A 26,012-nucleotide genomic window follows, 5' to 3' on the forward strand; every position below is an offset into this window, starting at 1 on the left:
ACTGAAAGACTATCACCAAAACACATTTTCTCAAAGAATTGTGTGCTAACAGGAAATAAGATAAGCATTATCCAAGTGTGAGGAGAAGAACTACATAATGAGCTACACAGTTCTTCAACTCCACCACACCAATATCATTATGAAAGAAAGTGCTATTTTCCTAATCAAAATTATTCAAAATCATTGTGATTGAGCAGTTTAGGACTGATTGTGATTTAGTGGCACATGTAGTCACAGATTAGATATAGACATAAATATATGCAACTAGAACAGCCTGTAAGAGAAATGACTGAAAATATTTGCCAAACTGTGCTATTTTGGGGCCCTATCCAACCCAAAAGAGCTGCTATGGCTGTTGGCCATGTGAAGCTCTGGAAACTTCCTGTGCTGTGAATTCCAAGCAAACAGGAGTCCACTTGCCAGCTGAAACCTGCTCTTATGTGGCACAGGCCTCTCTGGATGATTCAGGTGCTTTCATTGGGATATCCTAAGGGAATTCATTGTTGTGCTTGCACAACTGCAGCCATTTTTTGGAGAAAATGCTTGGAACGTGGGAAAGCAAGCAAGAGCTAAAAAAAGTCACAATTTTCTTTAGCAGGCCATGTGTTTTATTTGTGGCTCATGCTGCACATGGATGAATTTTTTGGCGGAAAAAAAAAACAACAAAAAACCCCCAATGTGTAGCTTTACAGATTGCATTTAAAATGTTGCCGTCTGTCTATCAGAAATGTAAGTGGTTGATTTCTATTACTGTATTTTTTTAAAAAGAAAAATCTCTCACAATGTAGGATCAAAAAGGCTAAAATAGGGAAAGAACAAGTTAAAAATTACTTGGACAAATTAGATATCTTCTAGTCACCAGGGCCCAATGAAATGCATCCTAGAACACTCCAGGAGCTGACTGGGGAGATATCTGAGCCATTAGCGATTATCTTAAAAGTCATGGAAGACGGGAAAGATTTCAGAAGACTGGAAAAGGACAAATATAGTGCCAATCCATAAAAAAGCAAAATAAGGACAACCCAGGGAATTACAGATGAGTCAGCTTAACTTCTGTACCCGGAAAGATAAGGGAGCCAATAGTTAAGCAATCAATTTGCAAACATCTAGAAGATAAGGTGATAAATAACAGTCAGCATGGATTTGTCAAAAACTGATCATGTCAAACCAACCTGATAGCTTTCTTTGACAGGGTAACAAGCCTTGTGGATGGGGGTGGAAGTGGTAGAAGTGATATATCTTGACTTTAGTAAAGCTTTTGATACTGTCTCACATGACCTTCTCATAAACAAGCTAGGGAAATGCAATCTAGATGAAACTACTATAAGGTGGGAGCAAAACTGGCTGGAAAACCATTCCCCGAGAGTAGTTTGGAGGATAGGATTAAAATTCAAAATGATCTGGACAAACTGGAGAAATGGTCTGAAGTAAATAGGATGAAATTCAATAAGGACAAATGCAAAGTACTCCATTTAGGAAGGAACAATCAGTTGCACACATACAGAATGGGAAATGACTGCCTAGGAAGGAGTACTGCAGAAAGGGATCTGGGGGTCATAGTGGACCACAAGCTAAATATGAGTCAACAGTGCAATGTTGTTGCAAAAAAAAGCAACATCATTCTGGTATGTATTAGAAGTAGTGTTGTAAGCAAGACACGAGAAGTAATTCTTCCACTCTACTCCGCACTAATTAGGCCTCATCTGGGGTAGTGTGTCCAGTTCTGGGCACCACATTTCAGGAAGAATGTGAACAAATTCAGGAGAGTCCAAAGAAGAGCAACTAAAATGATTAAAGGTCTAGAAAACATGACCCATGAGGGAAGATTGAGTTTGTTTAGTCTGGAAAAGAGAAGACTGGGCGGGGACACAGTAACAGTTTTCAAGTATGTAAAAGGTTGTTACAAGAAGGAGGAAGAAAAATTGTTTTTCATAAATTGAGCACAGTACAAGAAGCAATGGGCTTAAATTGCAGCAAGGTCAGTTTACGTTGGACATTAGGAAAAATTCCTAGCTGTCAGAATGGTTAAGCCCTGGAATAAATTGCCTAGGTAGGCTGTGGAGTCTCCATCATTGGAGATTTTTAAGAGCAGGTTGGACAAACACCTGTCAGGGATGGTATAGATAATACTTAGTCCTGCAATGAGCGCAGGGGACTGGACTAGATGTCCTCTCAAGGTCCCTTCCAGTTCTATGATTATGTAAAAATAATTGTAGAGAATTCATTAAAACAGAAACAGCCTATATTTATTTACTTTGATTGGTGTTTCCATACACCAAGCTTCTCTGGCTCAAATTCTTTAGTGGCGTAACTTCACTGACTTCAGTGGAACCACGGAGCAGATTTATATATTTTTTTTCAGGACAAGAGTGTTTCCTGAAAACTTACGATTCTCTTACTATCCTTTTGAATTCAGTTGTTTGTGATCCTGAAAGTAATTTGAAATTAAAGTTAAAATATAGCACCATAAAATGTTCAATAAATACTTTACCACATACGTGCTAATGACTTTGGTTAGAACGTAGTTAATAATTTGTAATACCCTCTAGCCCAGATTTTATTTTCCCATATGGCCCTTGCTTATCTCATATAAGAGAAAGCCTGTAACCCTTCCTCAACCCCCTTGCTCACTGACTCAATAGGACTGTTTGCATGAGAAAGGACTCCCCATGTAAGTAGAGTTTTCAAAAATAATGTACAATATACATACAATAATGATGCAGTTGTATTATGGGCCTGAACCTCCACCATTGTGGTTAATGGGATATTTTAAATTGACTTAAAAGGGTGTCTCGTCAGGGCCTAGGTATCTGAGACCAAGAATGAGCCATAGCAGAAGATAGTAAATATTGCCTATGATTTTTCTAGTAACTATAAGAACTAAATTTGAAATATTTTAAAGTTAAATATTGTGGAGGCAATTAATGTTTCCTTGCAAACATACATCATTGCTTAACTTCTAAAACATTTTTTCTTTATGTTAGTTGTACTTTACTCAGATATTGGTATTTTATAGTCTTTCAGTACCACAATTACTACAGCTCAATTACGCTCTTGCATATGTCAGGTATACTACAGTCTAATTTAATCTTCATTACACATTGCCATATTGCAATTATACATGCTATCGGAGTGTTAACACATATTTAAACCTGTTATTCCTTTGTCACTGATTTACAAAGAGGTACCTGAAAAGAAGCAGATGTCATAATTACATGCTTATTCAGCTCATTTTATACTAAATCTAAAAGCAAATTGCAAATGAGCTAGGCATGTCCTGAAATTAATGTAGTGATAGTACACTAATGCTGTGATTCATTATGGTTTGTCAATGTGCTGCACTTCTGGAATGTGTGATAAAACTATATTAATACTGCACAGTAATGAGATTAATGAATTTGTACATGGAGAAGAATAATGGTTCTCTTTGTTAGACTGTTGAAAAAATAACAAAGGTAATTAAAAAGAATTACTCAAATCCCATACAACCTCATTTATATTAAATTAATTTGTCCGGTTTCATTTCTAATAATTGATCACTCTTTGCAAATTATAAAGCACTTCCAGGCCATATGAACTACTACTGTAGGAGTAGTGATCCAGAGTATTATAAACTATCAAGGTGGTCCCTGTGGGTTCATATTAATTAAGGCTTAACAGTTTGGAAAATTGTAGCAATATTTTATGATTCATGTAATTAAACTCTAACGAAATGTCACAACTGCTAGTTATTTCTGTGCCTTTGAATAATATCTTATCCTTATTTCAAAGGAAGCATAAGTAATGAAATATTCTTAAAACTCACAGACAATCAAGGAGAAAATATACCAGTTGTTTTTAGCATTTATAACTAATCACATTAGCATTTCAGTGCCTCTACTTCAATCACTAACGGTCAGCATCAGAGGATGCAAATCAGATTAATATTTGACACCATCTGGTTTTCAACCCAAGGTTTTTGCACCTGTGTAACTCCACTTATATCAGTTAAGTTCTTCCCAATTTGGACTATTAGATCAGAATCAGACTCTTACCTTCCAGCAGTTATGAAATACTTATAATAAAGGCTGTGCAAAGGCTAGTACAGTGTGTGTAAAGCCATGCTGCTCCTAAAGAAAAGATTCCTGCAACCCAAAATGATGAATGTGGAATTTAAGCATGTTACTGTGTCATAGAGGAAGAATGCTTTTGAAATAAATTGGTTTCTCTTGAAGAGGAAGAAACTGGAAGGGTTTTTGAAACACCATCTCATTAGATAATTAATGGCATGAAGGTGATTTTTTCCCTTTCTGGGATTCTTGAAATGGTATTGCTTACTAGTTACCAGAAGTGGTTGGGATTATTTTTGGTGGGGGACAGAATTTTGCTGGAAAATGCCAAATCATCTAATCCAGAATGATTCATGGGAAAGGGTTGGTTTCAACAAACTTCTTGTTTCCAAAAAGATTAATAAAAAGTTTTGAAATAATTAAAAACATACTATTTTGACATTTTCTAAATGAAAAATATAGTTTTTCGGGTCTAACTGGCATGTCATTTAAATTAATTTACAATAAAGCCTGAAATCAAAATGAGACATTTAAAAATTATTCAAACAAAACATTTTGATTTAGTTGATTGGATTTCTTTTCCTTTCTCACAGATTTTTGGTTTGCAAAAAACCATATGTGATTATTGACTTTTTCTCCTATTTGGGAGAAAAATATTTTAAAAATCTTGAAAATTCTGACAGGATGGAATAACGGTTTCCCTCCCAGCTTTACTAGTCACCAATTCAGACACACTCAGGGTTCCTATATTTTCAGGATAAATCTCAACAGACTGTTTCCAACCACTAAATTTTGCTGTATGCTTTTTCTTTTGCTCATTATATTTAATAATATTTAGCAAGTATTATTTCTCAGGAGCTGAGGACCTCCAGTATTTGGAGAAGTTTGCTATGCTATGTGAAGTGTACAACTGACATTAAGTTGCATAGTATGTTAAGCAAAAAATGTAGGCATCAGATCGCAGAGTCAAATGAAAGCTGCCATCGCCAATCAGGCAGTTAAGCATTTACATTCTATAATTTGTGTCCACAGTTAATTGTGTTTGAAAACTTAGATGCTACTGTTCAGAATAAGGTCAAAATAGGAACTACACAGGTAATCCTTGATTTTCCAAGCTACATTTCTGGTTGCGTATGCAAAATGCATACAGAAACTAAAATTTGATTTTATATAACTCCAGTTTTATAGCACTCTCAGGGAAAGGGTAACATCTGTGCTTTGGTCACCCTATATTGGCTCCTTTTTCACTGAAATTTGCTGCCATTTTCTGCTATAGTTTCTCTGTACAAAGAATGCATATGGGTTGCATTTACCTGTAACTTTTTTTTATAAGCGTTGGAGATGGGTTTCCTATGCTTGTATAATTATACACAGCCTCGTTCTTTGGTGGAAAGGGGTGTGCCTAGTCAATATCCCCTTCTCATGCAGTGACGGGCACCAGATAGATATATTGGTTTTGTCAAATAAGTGTCAAATAAAGTGATTTAAGGGGCTGATATAAAGCCCATGGAAGTCAATTTTAATTGATTTCAATGGACTAAGAATTATGTGGCACAAACCAATTACTGCCAGTAAAGATAAACAGCTTTCTGGACAAAAGACAAACCGCCTTCTTGTGCTACTTTTGCTTGAGTATAGACTGAATGACACAACTACCCTCACATCTGTGGGTACAATACTAGCTTAAAAGATGGACATTATTTTAGACAGCATGGGTATGACTTGATGAAATATGTTTGCCAACCCATAAAATCAAAATGACTTTGTTTGGACTTGCATATATTGATGTCTAAAGGGATACGGCCATTCTTATTCCACCTTTGAATGCTTTACATTAGAAACTAGCTTTTCTATCCACATGCAGTAGAGCTATAAAAGTGAGTTAGGGGCATCTTTAATCAGGATTTATATTCCCAACAAAGAAAACTGAGGTTTTTGTACATGTATGAATACAAGTTGTGTGACAAGGTTGCATTCCACTCCCGTCGTGTTCTCTGTCTACATAGACTATTCCGAGATCTTTAGTAGCTGAACACCAGATGTCATTTACTTACGCTGGATCTGTAAAGGTGGTGGAAGGAGCATACACCACAACGTTTACAATATCAGCACCTCCTCAGCCCTCTGCGGCAGAGAGGAGAGGGAAGGCGTCTCTCCACTCAGAGATCCTTCTTGGTTTTGGCTGATAGCCTGACTCTGCCCCCAGCACTTCCTTCCTAGGCCTTCTTCCACTCTTTGTATTAATAGACTAAATAGTTCTTCAGTCCTCCCCAGACCATTCTATCCTGCTCACCAGACACAGTCATGTCTACCCTAGGGGGAATTAATTGATGTTTGAGTGATCAGAGTGCTGGTTCAGCTGTTGGTTCCAGCACTCTGTTACAGGCCCTGTTTCAGAAAAACATTTAAGCATGTACTTATGTCCATTTATATTCAGGGAAGCAATTAAGCATTTGCTTTGTTGAATTGTGTCCACATTTTATATTAGCTAGTGTGTTTTCCCCATTGTGTTATGCTTTTATTCTTGACAGTGAAATTTAGCCTAGGGCTCAAAGCTACAGTAGATAACAATTCTAACCTAATCTAGTTATGACAGATTTAATATTAATGGGACTAATAAAGTCAGTTTCCTGACAAATGATGATAAAGTGAAATCTTTAAGCAGTAATCAGAATCAACATGCCATATCACAGCACCAGTCATTCAAAAACGACAAGCAGAAAGAACCTGCTGAGACAACATCCAACCACAAGCATAATCACATTTATGATTTAATTCCCATTTTAGCCTCAGAACAGATTAATAACTGCACTAAAAGAAAATGAAATCCTAAGTGCCTTTTCTCTTAAGTGTTATGACCTGAGAAGAAAATCCCAATTAAATCCTAAATCAGCTATATGTTTTATACATGTGACACCTGTAGCTTGCATAGCATTTTGAATTGGCCCCATAAGGATTTTCATCATAAAGGAGGACTGACTTTGTGGCAGCTGCCATGAGCTGGATTAACATAGACCTTTTCCTTCTTGCAAAAGTTCTAGTAATGAAGATTTTCCATTGCTTTAGCGACTGTACAGCCGTTTTGTCTTAGTAAAACGTCATGCTGTGCTGATTAGTGATCAGAGTGCAACCCTGAGACAAAGCTCCTGGCCAGTGTTTTTCCTGCTGCTGACACTGCTACTGTGTTTGCTCCCTGCTCCACTCCTGAAAAAGTTTGCAGCTCAGACCTTCCTTCATCTGCCCAAGTTGCCTATTTAAACAGTTGGGGTACTGCAGCAATATTCTGTTTAAGCAGTGTTTAATTTGTAATGAAAGAGATACTGGAGCTGAAGCAATTTTTTTTCTTTCATAAATGACACAGGAAGCCCAGAGCTCCCAGGACTATAAACTGCCGAGCCTAGAGGTGACAAGGCTCAGCCCTGGCACAAATTAAGCACTTGCATTTAAGGGATTTAGAAAAGTCACTTTGAAACAAATTCCTTCGTTGTCGTTCTCATTGCCAAGTCATCCTTTGCTCTAGTTTATTACACATTAATATAGTAATCTTTAATATAAACATATTGCAACTGAAACTGACAATGGTTGGGAAAGTTAATTACAGGAAGATTTAGTAATATTATGTTGTTTCAGTTGTTCCCCCTCTGTATGATTGGTTTGATCTTTTATTCCAGGCCTATGCTATCTTTTAAGCAGTTTCATTATAAACAGTGTTCCAACATGCAACATTTACAATGGCAAATTCAGGACAACTGCTCCTCTGTCTGCTACATGTCTTAAATAAATGGTTTTTTTTCCTATTTAAATAACGGTGGGGGAAGGATTAGAATGTTAATTAGAATGCCTGTTTGGATTATTTACTATGGTCTCCTTCCAGGTCATTTGATTGACAACAAGATTGGGAAAGCATTGGCAGTGGATGGGTTAAATATATTATGTTAACTCATGGGTTTCTGTATCCCTGTTACAAGGTTCAACAAGGGAATACAGTTAGATCAAAATCTATGATCTTTTGACAAAGTCAAATAAAGGTCAGGCACAATAAGCCACCATAATATGTGACAACATCCTAAAACTTCTCTTTATAAATCACTGTCCTACTGATGACATTAAGTTACTTTCTGCCTGTTTAAGCTTAACATGTTTTAGGATGTTATGACATGCAAGTCTGTTATTAAAGATTCTGCTGAATTATTCAGGGCTAAATCAAGATGTGAAGACACCTTTCTTGAGACAGAAAATTGGCAAAAACACTCTAAGATGCCTTACAGCAAAAAAAAAAAAAAAAAATCTTGCTGCAGCTGTTACATTTAACATGAAATTGATGCTATAAAAATTGTTACCTCACATGGTCACACGAGGTCCATGGCCTGCTGTGCATGTACCATATTTCCCTGTATCAAGCAGTTAATTTAATAGAATTATGGAAATGTGGGGCTGGAAGGGACCTTGAGAAGTTATCAAGTCCAGTCCCCTGAGCTGTAGCAAGACCAGGTAAACCTAGACCACCTCTGACAGGCATATGTCCAACCTGTTTTAAAAAACCTCCAATGATAGGGATTCCATAACCTCCCTTGGAAGCCTACTCCCAGGGGCGGATCTAGGAATTTTGCCACCCCAAGCACGGCAGGCAGGCTGCCTTCTGCGGCTTGCCTGCAGACGGTCCGCTGGTCCTGAGGCTTCAGCAGACCTCCCGTAGGCAGGAGGTCCGCCAAAGCCTCGGGACCAGCAGACCCTCTGCAGGCACACCTGCGAGAGGTCCGCCAAAGCCTCGGGACCAGCAGACCCTCCGCAGGCACGCCCGCGAGAGGTCCGCCGAAGCTGCGGGACAAGCGGACCCTCCGCAGGCACACCTGCGAGAGGTCCGCCGAAGCTGCGGGACAAGCGGACCCTCCGCAGGCAAACCACGGATGCAGCCTGCCTGCCGCCCTCGTGGCGCTGGCAGAGCACCGCCCGCGGCTTGCCGCCCCAAGCACGCGCTTGGCGTGCTGGGGCCTTGAGCCGCCCCTCCCTATTCCAGAGCTTAACTACTCTTAAGCTATGTCTACACTACTGCTGTAAGTCGACCTACACTACGCAACTCCAGCTATGTGAATAATGTAGCTGGAGTCAATGTACCTTAGGTCATGCTACTTAGGTCTACGCCCCAGGGGGCTGACGGGAGAAACTCTCCCATTAACATACCTTATTCTTCTTGTTGGGGGTAGAGTACAGGGGTCGACTGGAGAGCGATCTGCTGTCAATTTGGCAGGTCTTTACTTGACCTGCTAAATCAACTGCTCGTGGATCGATCTCAGTGTTGAACCCAGCAGTTGTGTTGATGTAGCCTTACAGTTAGAAATTTTTTCCTAATATCTAACATATTTCCCTTGCTGCAGATTAAGCCCATTACTTCTTGTCCTACCTTCAGTGGACATGGAAAATAATTGATCACTGTCCTCTTTATAGCAGCCCTTAACACATTTGAAGAGTGATCGGGGACCTGATAACAGTCTTCTTTTCTCAAGACTGAACAACTTTCTTCATAGGTCAGGTTTTCTAAACCTTACGTAATTTTTGTTGCTTTCCTCTGGACTCTTTCCAGTTTGGGCATGTCTCTACTAAAGTGAGGCATCCAGAATTGGACACAGTAATACATCTGAGGCCTCACCAGTGCCAGCTAGAATGGGACAATTCCTCCCGTGTCTTACACAGAACATTCCTGTTAATACATCCCAGAATGATATTAGTCTTTTTAACAGCTGTATCACATTTTTGACTCATTGAATTTGTGATCCACTATAACCCCCAGCAAAGAATCCTGTGGCACCTTATAGACTAACAGACGTTTTGGAGCATGAGCTTTCGTGGGTGAATACCCACTTCCTCAGATGCATGTAGTGGAAATTTCCAGGGGCAGGTATATATATGCTAGCAAGCAAGCTAGAGATAACGAGGTCAGTTCAATCAGGGAGGATGAGGCCCTGTTCTAGCAGTTGAGGTGTGAAAACCAAGAGAGGAGAAACTGGTTCTGTAGTTGGCAAGCCATTCACAGTCTTTGTTCAATCCTGAGCTGATGGTGTCAAATTTGCAGATGAACTGAAGCTCAGCAGTTTCTCTTTGAAGTCTGGTCCTGAAGTTTTTTTGCTGCAGGATGGCCACCTTAAGGTCTGCTATAGTGTGGCCAGGGAGGTTGAAGTGCTCTCCTACAGGTTTTTGTATATTGCCATTCCTAATGTCTGATTTGTGTCCATTTATCCTTTTCCGTAGAGACTGTCCAGTTTGGCCGATGTACATAGCAGAGGGGCATTGCTGGCATATGATGGCGTATATTACATTGGTGGATGTGCAGGTGAATGAACCAGTGATGGTGTGGCTGATGTGGTTAGGTCCTGTGATAGTGTCGCTGGTGTAGATATGTGGGCAGAGTTGGCATCGAGGTTTGTTGCATGGATTGGTTCCTGAGCTAGAGTTATTATGGTGCGGTGTGCAGTTACTGGTGAGAATATGTTTCAGGTTGGCAGGTTGCCTGTGGGCAAGGACTGGCCTGCCACCCAAGGCCTGTGAAAGTGTGGGATCATTGTCCAGGATGGGTTGTAGATCCTTGATGATGCGTTGGAGGGGTTTTAGCTGGGGGCTGTATGTGATGGCCAGTGGAGTCCTGTTGGTTTCTTTCTTGGGTTTGTCTTGTAGTAGGAGGCTTCTGGGTACACGTCTGGCTCTGTTGATCTGTTTCCTTATTTCCTCGTGCGGGTATTGTAGTTTTGAGAATGCTTGGTGGAGATTTTGTAGGTGTTGGTCTCTGTCTGAGGGGTTAGAGCAGATGCGGTTGTACCTCAGTGCTTGGCTGTAGACAATGGATCGTGTGATGTGCCCGGGATGGAAGCTGGAGGCATGAAGGTAGGCATAGCAGTCGGTAGGTTTTCGATATAGGGTGGTGTTAATGTGACCATCACTTATTTGCACCGTGGTGTCAAGAAAGTGGACATCCCGTGTAGATTGGTCCAGGCTGAGGTTGATGGTGAGGTGGAAGCTGTTGAAATCGTGGTGGAATTTTTCCAGAGACTCCTTCCCATGGGTCCAGATGATGAAGATGTCATCAATGTAGCATAGGTAGAGAAGAGGCTTGAGCGGACAAGAGCACATGAACTGACCTCGTTATCTCTAGCTTGCTTGCTAGCATATATATACCTGCCCCTGGAAATTTCCACTACATGCATCTGAGGAAGTGGGTATTCACCCACGAAAGCTCATGCTCCAAAACGTCTGTTAGTCTATAAGGTGCCACAGGATTCTTTGCTGCTTTTACAGATCCAGACTAACACGGCTACCCCTTTGATACTTGACACCATGCAAGGCACTGCATTTAGCCGTATGGAGTGGAAATCCATCAACCTCATGAAGAAACTTGCACAAATACGGACAGATATCATCTTTCTTTCCAAATGCAAACGGATGGACATCATACCAAATGGACTAAAGGTAAAAAATCCACTGCTATCTACATATTACACAGACCACAGTGAGAGATTATGCAGTACTCTATCAAAAAAAACTGAGGAACCACCTGATCAGCATCCTATACAGCAAACAGGTAAACATCAAAAAAGAGCTCTCCAACCTGGAGACTCTCATTAATAACCAAACTTCTATACAAACGGACTTCACTAGAATAAGACAGGAGATCTACATTACTCACTTCACCTCTCTACAAAGGAAAAAGGACTATAAGCTGTCTAAACTCCTACCTGCCACATGGGGCCACAACCGTGGTACCCCTAACCCACCCAGCAATATCGTCAATCTATCCAACTACACACTCAGCCCAGAAGAAAAGTCTGTCCTATCTCGGGGACTCTCTTTCTGCCCTGCCACCCCCACCAACATGATACAGTTCTGTGGCGATCTGGAAGCCTACTTTCGCCGTCTCCGACTCAAAGAATACTTCCAGGACAACACTGAACAGTGCACTGATACACAGGTGTCCTCCCACCAACAGCACAAGAAGAAGAACTCCACATGGACTCCTCCTGAGGGTCGAAATGACAGTCTGGACCTATACATTGAATGCTTCCGCCGGCGTGCACAGGCAGAAATCGTGGAACAACAACATCGCTTGCCTCACAACCTAAGTCATGCAGAATGCAATGCCATCCACAGCCTCAGAAACCACCCTGATATTATCATCAAAGAGGCTGATAAAGGAGGTGCCGTTGTCATCATGAACAGGTCTGACTACCAAAAGGAGGCCGCCAGACAACTCTCCAATACCAAATTCAACAGGCCACTTCCCTCAGATCCCACTGAGGAATACACTAAGAAACTACAGCATCTACTCATGACATTCCCTACACTAACACCAGAAGAAATCAACATACCCCTAGAGCCCCGACCAGGGTTATTCTATCTACTACTCAAGATCCACAAACCCGGAAATCCTGGACGCCCCATCATCTCGGGCATTGGCACTCTCACTGAAGGACTGTCTGGATATATGGACTCTCTACTCAGACCCTATGCCACCAGCACTCCCAGCTATCTCCGTGACACCACTGATTTCCTGAGGAAACTACAATGCATTGGTCACCTCCCAGAAAACACCATCCTAGCCACCATGGATGTAGAGGCTCTCTACACAAACATCCCACACACAGATGGAATACAAGCTGTCAGGAACACTATCCCTGATGATGCCACAGCACAACTGGCTGCTGAGCTCTGTGCCTTTATACTTACACACAACTATTTCAAATTTGATGACAATATATATCTCCAGATCAGTGGCACTGCTATGGGCACCCGCATGGCCCCACAATATGCCAATATCTTTATGGCCGACCTGGAACAACGCTTCCTCAGCTCTCGTCCGCTCACGCCCCTTCTCTACCTACGCTACATTGATGACATCTTCATCATCTGGACCCATGGGAAGGAGTCTCTGGAAAAATTCCACCACGATTTCAACAGCTTCCACCTCACCATCAACCTCAGCCTGGACCAATCTACACGGGATGTCCACTTTCTTGACACCACGGTGCAAATAAGTGATGGTCACATTAACACCACCCTATATCGAAAACCTACCGACTGCTATGCCTACCTTCATGCCTCCAGCTTCCATCCCGGGCACATCACACGATCCATTGTCTACAGCCAAGCACTGAGGTACAACCGCATCTGCTCTAACCCCTCAGACAGAGACCAACACCTACAAAATCTCCACCAAGCATTCTCAAAACTACAATGCCCGCACGAGGAAATAAGGAAACACATCAACAGAGCCAGACGTGTACCCAGAAGCCTCCTACTGCAAGACAAACCCAAGAAAGAAACCAACAGGACTCCACTGGCCATCACATACAGCCCCCAGCTAAAACCCCTCCAACGCATCATCAAGGATCTACAACCCATCCTGGACAATGATCCCACACTTTCACAGGCCTTGGGTGGCAGGTCAGTCCTTGCCCACAGACAACCTGCCAACCTGAAACATATTCTCACCAGTAACTGCACACCGCACCATAATAACTCTAGCTCAGGAACCAATCCATGCAACAAACCTCGATGCCAACTCTGCCCACATATCTACACCAGCGACACCATCACAGGACCTAACCAGATCAGCCACACCATCACTGGTTCATTCACCTGCACATCCACCAATGTAATATATGCCATCATATGCCAGCAATGCCCCTCTGCTATGTACGTCGGCCAAACTGGACAGTCTCTACGGAAAAGGATAAATGGACACAAATCAGACATTAGGAATGGCAATATACAAAAACCTGTAGGAGAGCACTTCAACCTCCCTGGCCACACTATAGCAGACCTTAAGGTGGCCATCTTGCAGCAAAAAAACTTCAGGACCAGACTTCAAAGAGAAACTGCTGAGCATTTCATCTGCGAATTTGACACCATCAGCTCAGGATTGAACAAAGACTGTGAATGGCTTGCCAACTACAGAACCAGTTTCTCCTCTCTTGGTTTTCACACCTCAACTGCTAGAACAGGGCCTCATCCTCCCTGATTGAACTGACCTCGTTATCTCTAGCTTGCTTGCTAGCATATATATACCTGCCCCTGGAAATTTCCGCTACATGCATCTGAGGAAGTGGGTATTCACCCATGAAAGCTCATGCTCCAAAACGTCTGTTAGTCTATAAGGTGCCACAGGATTCTTTGCTGCTTTTACAGATCCAGACTAACACGGCTACCCCTCTGATACTATAACCCCCAGATTCTTTTCAGCAATATTGCCACCTAGCCAATTATTCCCCATTTTGTAGTTGTGCATTTGATATTTGACTTCTTAAGTGGAGTACTTTGCACTTGTCTTTATTGACTTTATTTTGATAAATTCAGACCAATTTGTCAAGGATATTACGAATTCTAATTCTCTTCTCCAAAGTGCTTGTAACTCCTCCCAGTGTGGTGTCACCTGTATATTTAATAAGTATACTCTCTACTCTATTATCCAGGAAATTAATGAAAATACTGAATAGCACTGGACCCAGGACTCACTGCTGCAGGACTCCATTAAATAAGCACCCCCAGTTTAACAATGAACCATTGATAACTACTCTGAGTATAGTCTTTCAACCAGTTGTGCAACCACCTTATAGTAATTTCATCTAGACACATTTTTCCAGTTTGTTATGGGAATGTCATGTTCCACTTAGAAGTTTCCTGAAACGTCAAGGTCAGCTTCTAATGCATTTACTGACTTAGGATCAGATTGTGAGCCTCTTAGTTACATTGGTAGCAGTCACTCAGCCTGGGAAGTCTCACTGACTTCAGATGAATATTGGAGTAAGTAACTGCTCACCAGTATGAGTAAGTTAGTGTCAATCTAGCCTTTATTAACTTCACCGGGACTGTTCCTCAAACATGGCACAACTCAACAGGAATAATGGTTTCCGACCATAATCATGAAACAGATTTTCATTTAAACAAATCTACATTAACACAGCTTTCTATCTGCAGTTTATATATATATATTTTACAGCGAGTAATAGTCTGAAATAATAATATATCTCTATGTCTGGCTGGGTTTCAGAAATACCACTTCTTAAGTTTACTAAAGAGGCACACAAAACTGGGCAAAAATGATCAGTTGTTCATTGGAGATTTATTTATTTATTTTTGTAAGCTTCGTGGAATATTATAGACAATTCAAGACTGTAGTTTTGACAGTGAGATTGTTCACTAAGGAGTGAGAACTTAATTGAGCACAGTACTGACCAATTTATGTTGCCTGATACATTGAAGAAGGTTACAAAAAACCCAACACAATGAGTTGTTTTCTATGTCACAAACGTAGTGATCATGCCACTTAAGAGCAAATCACACACTGACTATACTGTGCAGTGCACAAACACACACACACACACACAAAATGTTTTAAATGAAATGAATTTTGTGCTTATGATAGGTAACACACTGGCAATCCCGCAAGCAACGATTTTCTATTCACCTGCAGAGCTTTGTCAAGCAGATTTGCCATTGAGTTTCAGCCCTATTCATGGTGGGATACCAATAGTGCTGGACTGTTACCTAGACCAATAACCACCACTTAAGAGCTTAATAGAGGCCAGATAGCTGCTACTTTCAGTCATTACCATCCATATTCAAACTTGTGACCTAAGAGGTGAAAGACAACACTTTTAGATTAAAACAAAGACAATGGACTGGCAGAGAACATTAGCCAGGAGAAGAATGCTAGATTGACCACATTTAGATAGATACCCAGTTCTTTTTAACTTTATTCACTACTACTTGTTTTAAAAACCCTGGGTGAACATTGATTGACAGGCCCTTACTGGTGTGGTATCATCCACTGCAGTAACGTTGTCCATAAACTATCATCCGTGGAACAAAGCCAAGCATAACATCTGCTTGGTAGTGTACCTGCTGAAGATGTTTCTTTATAGCTATGGGGTAAAATCCTGACTCTATTGAAGTCAATGGGAATTTTGCCATGATTTGGCCAATATTTGACTCATAGGTTGTTGCCTGTAGGACTTATATGAATGTAAATGAGAGAAGATTTTGTACCTTGTCCTGGTCATCCTTTCTCTTACTGTAAAGAAAAAGTGTAATCCAAGCATCAGAGACAATCCCTTCTCCCCCCCCCAAAAAAACCCCAACTCTGCTTGCATTAGACTACGGTCATATGGGGAGCTTTGTAGCTGGCTAATGGTATTGGCGTGCAGGCACAGTTGAAAGCCAGGGGAAAAGAATACAATTGCCATTGTTTTGGTGGCCCAATCAGCAAAGGAACTTATGCATCATATGCCTTCTCAAATTATTTTCTTTGTTTAAAAGAGAAGGAAGCAGGATGCTCATTTATCACTTTGTCACTTTTGAGAGGCAGGCAAACATGCCCCAGATTTCCCAGTCTTGATATATGCTATTCAATCATCTAGCAATCTCATCTGCACTAAGGTAGCTATCACAGGTCACCATAATTCACAGTTTGGAATTGCCTCATGAGATATTATTTACCTGTTTCTGAAATGTTGATACAGACACCATAGTAAACTGACTGCCCACAGAATGCCGTTAGAGAAGAAGATTAGATAAAACCAGAACTAAATGAATAAACGGCACTAGTGAACAATGCAGAGTTGTTCTCCTGAGACCTGTGCCATGTGTTACATGCTTTTCAGTCACTTTTCTGAAACCACTTTGCTTGTGTCTAACTAATATTAATATTGACACCATGGAGGTGCGTGAGGTGATGCATCAATGCAACAACATCCCTTGTGGCCAAGTGTGGTGCAGCCCCTGGGTTCACATAACTTAGCGGGGCAGTCAGTCTATTCCTGATGCCCATGCATCTGAAAACCCTATCTTCACTCAAGTCCATCAACAGATTGGTAGGAGAACCCATGGCCGCCCTCTCTACTGGGTTCCCTCAAGCTACATAAGCACAACTCTGACAGTGCTTTGAGCTCCTTCCTACTTTTCCCGGGTCTCTGCAGGATCTCCAGCCTGTCGGTCAGTTCGTCCCCTTCTGAGCTGTTGTTTCTGGGCAGCTCTTTAGTACTTTACTGGCAGGAGTTCCTTTCTCCAGCCTTCTCACTCCTTCGGTAGCTGCCCCACCCTTCTGCTTTCCAGCCCTTTTATCCTCCCAGCTGCTGTGAGGCCACCAATCAGCAGTGAACGGCCATGCCTTTGTTAACCCTTTGGTTGCTGGGCCAGTGTGTAATACATACATCCGATGACAAGGTGTTTCATTACCATACCTTCTCTGAGTCCTTTCATAACTATATTATGTTGTGACCTTTTCACTAGTCAGTTTGTTGTGTGTAAACCAATACATTTTTCTTACCTTTGCATTATTCAGATTATCTATCTTGGCCTTTGATATATTTAGATTTTTTTAAAAACTATCTACATTTCAAGTGTTTGTACAATAAAGTAAATAAAATAAAATAAACCAACAGGAAAAAAAAATAGAAAATATCCTTCAGTTATGTAATCAGCCCACAAAAAGCTATTAACAACCTCCTCTAGTCTTTCCCATCCCCTTTATATAGTCATTTTCTTTTCAAAGCTCACTGGCCTTATTTGGGAAAGATGACCTACTTGCCATATGCTGTTAGAGGAATAGTATGCTTTATTCTAACAGTGTCTATATAGTGATGTGCCCGTTCTATCTCAGCTCCTTCACTTTGCTGTTTTCTCTGCTAGCTTACAAAAAGAATCCAAAGCACCAAAAAGTTGTGCAAGAGACATGCAACATCTGAAGCACTGTTCAGTGAGTGGCTGACACTGTGTATATCAGCCTTGCATCAGGGCCGGAAGCTGAAGCTTCTCAGGTGCTTTGAACTACAGCAGGATACACCAGTCTACTACCTTTCCTGTACTGTTAAAGAAGAGAGATTCCTGGCTAGATGAAAAGAGAATCTCAGGGGGGTCAATTACGGAAAAGATTGAGCTCCACTAAACCAAAGCATACTTCTTTTTCTCCTTGGCTTTCATTCAGCTGACCAAAATGTTGTGGCTCATCTATTGTTTCATTGGGCACTCTTCTTTCAGAATTGTGTGGGTGTAAAATCAGAATGCTATGGCTCAGATCCCCAGCAGCATAGCTATACTAAAGTCAATGGAGCTATGCTGAATTATGCCAGCTAAGGTTCTGGTCCTATGACTACAGGTGTTCTTATAGTCTCATAGAAGATTAGGATTGGAAGAGACCTCAAGAGGTCACCTCGTCCAATCCCCTGCTCAAAGCAGGACCAACACCAACTAAATCATCCCAGCCAGGGCTTTGTCAAGCCAGGCCTTAAAAACCTCTAAGGATGGAGATTCCACCACCTCCCGAGGTAATCCATTCCAGTGTTTCACCACGCTCCCAATGAAATACTGTTTCCTAATATCCAACCTAGACCTCCCCCACTGCAATTTGAGACCATTGCTTCTTGTTCTGTCATCTGTCACCACTGAGAACAGCCGGGCTCCATCCTCTTTGGAACCCTCCTTCAGGTAGTTGAAGGCTGCTATCAAATCCCTCCTCACTCTTCTCTTCTGCAGACTAAATAATCCCAGTTCCCCAGCCTCTCCTCGTAAATCATGTGCCCAGCCCCCTAATAATTTTTGTAGCCCTCAACTGGACACTCTCTAATTTGTCCACATCCTTCTGTAGTGGGTGGGGGGACCAAAACTGGACACAGTACTCCAAGTGTGGCCTGATGAATGCCAAATAGAGGGGAATAATCACTTTCCTTGATCTGCTGGCAATACTCCTACTAATTCAGTCCAATATGCCGCGGCCTTCTTGGCAACAAGGGCACACTGCTGACTCATATCCAGCTTCTCATCCATTGTAATCCCCAGGTCCTTATCTAACTTATATCTCACCATTGCAGGGCTTCAGCACTTGGCCTCAATTTTCAAGACTTTTTTTTTTAAAAAAACCAAACATATTAAGGTAAAGTTACAATAAAACATTAACATACTACATTGTACATTGAATATTAATCTGATCATGAATAGGTAAAGAATCTGGCTAAATATGGCCTCTTTTTTCATGAGTAGAACCCTAGCGTGGACACTGATATCTCTTCCACATTCCACCCTGCAGAAAAAGAGGAAGGAAATGGGGACTCTATACTAAAGATGTGCCCTGTGGTCTCATAAGGAAAGGGCTTATTCTTTTTACTAGGGTGACATTGATCTCCCCAGCTGTATACCTGTAGTCACAGCATTAGCTTGTTACAATTACCATATGACAAAATGCCCTGGGGGAGATCTTGAAAGGCTCAGCTGGTAGGTAGATGCCCAAACCCCATTGACTTTCAATATTTTTTCCTCTTGGCTCCAGAAATTATACTCGCAAAATGGACCATGAGCAGAGTGAAAGAATGTCATCCTCACCCGAATGACCCTGCTTTATAGACATGTGGAGACAGGACAAATTGACTGGAGAAAACTTTTAATCCAGCCTTTCATAAATAAATCTGAGAGAAAATTATTGCACTAAAATTTGGAAAATAATTCTTATTTAAACACAAGCCTAATTACAAATGAACATCGGCTATAGGCTATCAGCTAATGCTGTTTATTACATTCAGTATAACAGGGAATCCCTGGGGTTAGTTTCTGAAATAAAGATTTAATTTGAGGGTAAAGCACAACAACAAAAATGTAGCTAATTGTAAACAATAGTATTCCAAGCCCAGCTGACTCCATCAATATAAAAACAGAAATTAACCTCATCCTTCCATTACTGTAAACATATTAAATGCTATTTATTGTGATTACTTGTGTGTGGCCTGTTACAGCCTAAATAGGAACATTTTCGTGACTAAAAGATATAAACATCAGATAACGCTAACATCATTATTCCAGTCTGAAAGATATAAAACCTAAATATTAATTTTAATAGAAAGGTTTGCAAATTAGGAAACCACACACACTAAAATCATTGCAATAACAACCAACGCTGGTAAAATGCACATATTCCAAGAAGATTAAACAATACAGGTGGGATCCAGCAGTAGTTTATATGATATCCTGACATGTCATAAACAGAGGTTTTATACAGAAAAAGAATGCAGATTTTTAACCAAAAGCAGAACAAGGAAGAAGCAATGAAAATGAAGAAATAGGAGGAAAACAGTCTTTATAATGAAGGGGTGGGAATGGGAATGAAGCCTGTAAAATTGTGTCTGCGGGCATCATTCCCAAGGATACCGCCTGGCATTGGGAGCAACCCAAGAGCAGCACACTGCTTTTCAGAAGAAATAGTGTGAGTAACGGATCTTCACAATGATGTTTTGATAGTGTCCAGAAAGGTAAAAAGAGGGAGAAGAGATAAAAAGGGAGGCAGTGGGTGCAAAATCCTGGCTTTGTTTATACGTACACACTAGAAGTTGACCTCTAATAGCTGGACAAAAGAAAGAAAAGGGATCTGTGACTACTAGTGGCTAAGCAAAGACTGGCCTTAGCCCAAAGAGTTGTGGGACTATGCCTTGGAGCTGTACATGGATTCTAGTCCTATAGGCACCTATTATTTTATTTAGGTTGTACACTGTTCAGGACAGGGCTATTTTTTTGTAGTGTGTTAGTAAAGTGCCCACACAGCAAGCTATGATTGGGGCACTGCGACCCTAGCATACTACAAATAAAAATAGCCTGTTGCCCTTAACACATGGATTTGTTACAAGTGGGAGAAGGGAGAACTCAGCAGGTAAATGAAAAAGGAGAAAGAAACCTTCACAACAACCGGGGACCCTCCAGCATGGAGGTTTCCCTTCGGGATGTCCCATGGGACAGTCACAACAATGGTTGTCATGTGAGAAGTCCTCTACAGAAGGGAAGTCACCAGGGAACCAGATTGACTGACTTTATGACTGATTTGCTGGATGGACTGACTTGTATCACAAGAGCTGGGCCCAGTTTCAGATAATCACCAAGGGGACATTTGCTTTTTCATAGAGATAACTTTACTGTTGTGTAGTTCAATTTAAGGAAAAATCTTGATTTGCTAGACAGTTTGTTCCACCCAGCTCTGTATCCATACTGTGTCTAATTTCTGTCCTACTTTCATTTTAATTCCTCTCAACAATGATTCTGAACATACAGTGATATTAAATGTCCATGATCTGACACTATCAGTCACCTTCAAGGTGCAGTCCCCTTTCTTCTTCACTGTTTCTTTTGAACTTGGTATTATATTGAGCATTACTTTGAGTAATCAGCTGGTGGCCTACGGAGACTGGGAAGAGAAAGGTCAGATATTTTATGTGACATATGATTGCATAGCCTGCGAAGGGAAATGAGTCGTCTACACAATATAAACAATGATAACTCAGTTAAATATGACTGAGATGTTAAAGATAAGGTGTGTTTATAAATGAATAAACTTCCTGATCTCAGTGATACATTACAGTAAAATGAGAAAAGGAATGTTAAATGGATTTTTACAGTCTGCAACAGCCATTCAATTAGGTGTAATACTGGATCATTCTACAGATGTACCATCTGCATTCATAACATGATTCCTCCTTTCCCTGTGGACATTTTTTTTTAAATAGAAAAGCATCAGTGTCCTATGGCAAGCAACAGAACCCCCTGTGAGCAGCTGAATTATTCTGCATGCAATATTTGAGTTGCACATATGTAAGTATAGTTACATAACGACTGCAGTAAGAAGTGGACATTCCTTAGGAGGGTTACTATAAAAGGTATGTATATACTATATAGGTATGCATGCTTAAAACTTGTTTCTCATGGTCACATCTGACTTTCATTTTAGAGCCAGGCAGGGATACAAATCATTACTTACTATTCCTAACTGCCCTATCTCTATTTGAGAGAGAACAGATCTTGCAGGTAAATAATTCTCCCCCGTCAAGCCACATAGGAGAAATTGTGGAATCAAATCTACTCCTTCTCTCTTTAAAAGCAGGAGACAAATCCCTGGTTTCCCTCTACCTCAGCTCATAAACCCCATTTGGAAGAAGGGCTGATGGATAGTAGTTCTTGTAGAGGCTGAGGACCCATGAGGACAGGAGGGTGAGTTCTCACAGATCTGAGTGTCCACATTGGCATTGCACTGGTAGTGTGCCAATCTGCTCCATCATTGCCTGGCTCTCCTCCAACCAGGACTGCTCGCTTGCTGTTGCTGAGCGGGGAACTCAAACACAAAGAGCAGCTCTTTTCCTCCAGACTATTGTCTTCTTTGGCTAACTATGCCCTGCAAGATCTAGCAGAACCCACAACAGCACAACTATTCTTGCTGAGGCTCTTCAAAGGCTTGGGGGAAAACATATGAGCACTGTAACTGTCTCTCTTTCTTCCTGATCTCTTCGGTGATCCCATTGGTTCGTTTCCACATTGCACAGCAGTGAAGAATATTTGATCTGTTGTTAGGACACCTCCCAGTGTTCCCTGTATGAAAGATTCAACTTGACTAGGTGGTTAGGAATGTTGGACTCTGGTATGAAAGCACTGCAGGATAACGAGCTCAGATAATAATCAGAAATATTCAGAACACTACAGCTCAGAGGACTGGAGTTGAAATTAAATATCAGAGTCAGCTAATGCAAAAAATTCACAACCAGCCAGTGTGTATCTTGCATAGTAGTTTAACCACATGTGTTCTTAATATTCAGGATAGGGAGTCAGATATGAACTGGATAAATCCACTGTAATTTGAACCAAAATCTTTGTTGTGCACCTTCAACTTCATAATCTAGACAGCCAAAGGTTTCAGATGCAGTCAATTGAATCTCAACAGCAAACATTTCAATTTACTTCACTAGTTATTTACAAGTGACTGGTAATTATTTGTGTTATCACTGGAGCTGAAAAGTATTTTATCAGTAGTCCCATTTTGCAGCATTTTGTATGGTGCTTTTAACTGTCATAAACCAGTACAACAGTCTGCCAACGTGGAATAATTAATAATTATTATGCGAGTGATTGATTTACTTGGAAAAACATGAAAGGCCACTAAACCTGGAGTTTCCTGCCACACAAAATGTGCATAAAGAAAATGAGCATCAGTAATCACTGTCAACAATTCCTTGTAACTAAGAATTGAGTCATTTATCTGTCTGCATGTATAAATTATCATCATTTCCCATTTCACAGTAAGGCCTAATGACAATTTATGTTGGACAAAATAATAAGATATGGGGATTCATAGAATTTACTACTTTATTTGTTTTCAAGAATGATACCTGAGAACATATGCAGACCTTGACTGAGCAATGAACTTAAGCATGTGCAATACTTGAGCACAAGTCCAATTTAAGTTCCTGAGTAGTCCCATTTACTTCAAAAGAACTACTCATATGCTTAAAATTAAGGTCAAGTTTAAGTACCTTGACAAACTGGGGTCCTAGATACAATTAACCGTATTTGGCTTTTAGTTATATCCAAGTTAATCCAGGTTCAAACTGCCATAACAGAGAGTAGAATTTGACCCAGGCATTTGTTTCTTAATAAGAAGCTCTTTTAGCTGCATATTTTTCATCCTATTCCTTCATTTTCTATCCACTGCCATCTTATCTAATTTTAATAGTCGAGAGCTGTTTAGTCAAAAAAGTTCCCAACCTTTTTTGTATGCAGTGTTCGTATGCCTGTGCCGGTGCCAGGATATTAAAGAGACAAGCTGGGTGAGATAATATCTTTTATTGGACCAACTTCTCTCACCAACAGAAGTTGGTCCAATAAAAGATGTTACCTCACGTACCTTGTTTTTCAACTTTTTTTGGTCAGAAAATGACAAATTTGTCAAAATCAAACCTTTGAACACATTTTTCAGCTCAACATTTTTGGGAAAATGATTTGGAAATTGTTGAAATGAAATGTTTCAACATTTTCTAAACAAAAATTCAGTTTTCCAGTTCAAAACAACTTCTCTTTTAGAATTTATTTTAATTATAGTAAAAGAATACTAAATTTAAAATAAAGAGTCAAAAATGAAACAAAATCTTTAGAAATTAACAAAAAACATGTAAATTGACCCAGACTGATTTCCTTACTCCTTCCCCACACTTTTCAGTTTGCAAACATTGTGAATTATCCTCGGGATAGGAAAACATTTTTTATCTCAAAAAGTTTCATGGAATGGGGAAGCCATTTCCAGCCAGCTCTTGTTAATAGCAATTAGCTGCAAGTATTTGAAAATATTTCAGTAAAGAAAGACCTATTTGTCAGATTCAAGGACACTTACTGTTTGTGGACACACAAAATGGTATCTTTAGCACCTATTAATTACATATGATCTACTTTCCACATCATGTCCTAGTATCGCATTGTGCCAGGATATTGTACCAGTGTGTGTCACGAGGATGCAACTCCAAAGCAAATCAGGATGTTAGAGCATTATTTTTTCATGGCTCTGTTTCACATCAGAGGGGCCCACCAGATGAACAAAGCTGAGTGCCTCTGGCCCAAGAACATTATTAATAAGGCTAAAGAGTGAGATCAACAGATAGGGAGCCAGCCTCCAGGACACAGTCTTAGGCCAAGAATGGAGAGGGAAGGGCCTAGAACAGATGATCTTTATGGAAGAGTCCTTCAGAATTTTGAAATTAAAATAAGAGTCCTATAGAAATTACTTTAAAAATCTATTAGAGAGACAAGTTGGGTGAGGTAATACAGTTTATTGGACCAACTTCTGTTCGTGAGCAAGACAAGCTTTCAAGTTTATACAGAGCTCTTCATGCTTAAAAAAGCTTGTCTCTCTCACCAACGGAAGTTGTTCCAATAAAAGATATTACCTCAATCACATTGTCTCTCTAATATCATGGGGCTGACATGGCTACAAACACCACTGCATATATCTAAAAATCTAAAAGATTTAATACAGATTATGATGCTTTCTGTATTTTTAAGCCATTCTATTTTATTCTACAGTATGGATTCCTTTCTCTATTAAATTGTGTTGGATATTGTGCAAAGACATGCAGAATAATCATCTCCTTACTCCCCACTTTATCCCCCATGTTGCCTTATGCAGCTGCCTAGGGACAGCCACATTCTAGGCCATTCTAGAAACTATTTGAATAGCTCCAAAACTTTGACTAATTTCCAACCTCTTTTGATTTCTCCGACCCCTTCACCGTGCTGAGTTCGGACTAATGATATTTTTGTCGATTATTTTTAAAATATAATTTACAAGTGTTTAATCAAGAACAATATTAAAACTATTCCAAAGGATTAGGGGAATGGGGAAGAATGCACACAGACAAGCTTTGTCCCAAACTGTTCACTGGAAGTACATCCAACAGAACGTTAATAATTATGTTAAAAAGCTAATTGTTTGAAATCCAATTGTTTGAAATGGGTTTTGAAAGGGCACACAACCAGAGAAAGCTCTGATTTCACTATTAGAAGAGGGATGGGGGAAATCCAATCTTAACCTATTTTTGTTCTCCTGAAAAGATGATTTATAGAAGTTACATTGAAAATCACAATTTCAAAGCAGACATTATTGCAAAGCATGTTCTAAGTTATGAAACACTATTAAACTGTTCTGATAATTCAGTCTAAAACACTTGGCAGTATTACTGGGAAGGCTGGTTGTTTTTCAACATGTCCATGGCAGAAAAGCCTCTGTCCTAGGCTGGTATTGATTGTGAAACAATCTTACACATGATAAATGGGAGCACATTTAGGAGAGGACTCAGTCATAAGAGCTCACAAATCAATCAGCTTGTCAACAGGCAGGCTAAATTCAATTTTTATTTTTAGTAAACTCTTATTTGGCAGTAGACCATTGTTTCCTCTGAAATTGCTTTGCAAAGGGGAAAAACATGACAAAGATAATCTTTCATAAACATGTTAGAAGCTGAGGTTTTTCATACAGGACTGAGATGAAGAAAATCTGATTGCACTCAGTATAGTGCACAATCTTCAATCTCATAGTAGTTGATCAAAAACATTAGGTCAAGTAGTGCCCTCTATTCGCAGCAAAGCTCCTATGGATATCAGTGTTATAAGTCTCTTAGCATAAGTCATGAC

The sequence above is a fragment of the Gopherus flavomarginatus genome, chromosome 14 (genome assembly GCF_025201925.1).
Source record: "Gopherus flavomarginatus isolate rGopFla2 chromosome 14, rGopFla2.mat.asm, whole genome shotgun sequence".
Taxonomy (NCBI): domain Eukaryota; kingdom Metazoa; phylum Chordata; order Testudines; family Testudinidae; genus Gopherus; species Gopherus flavomarginatus.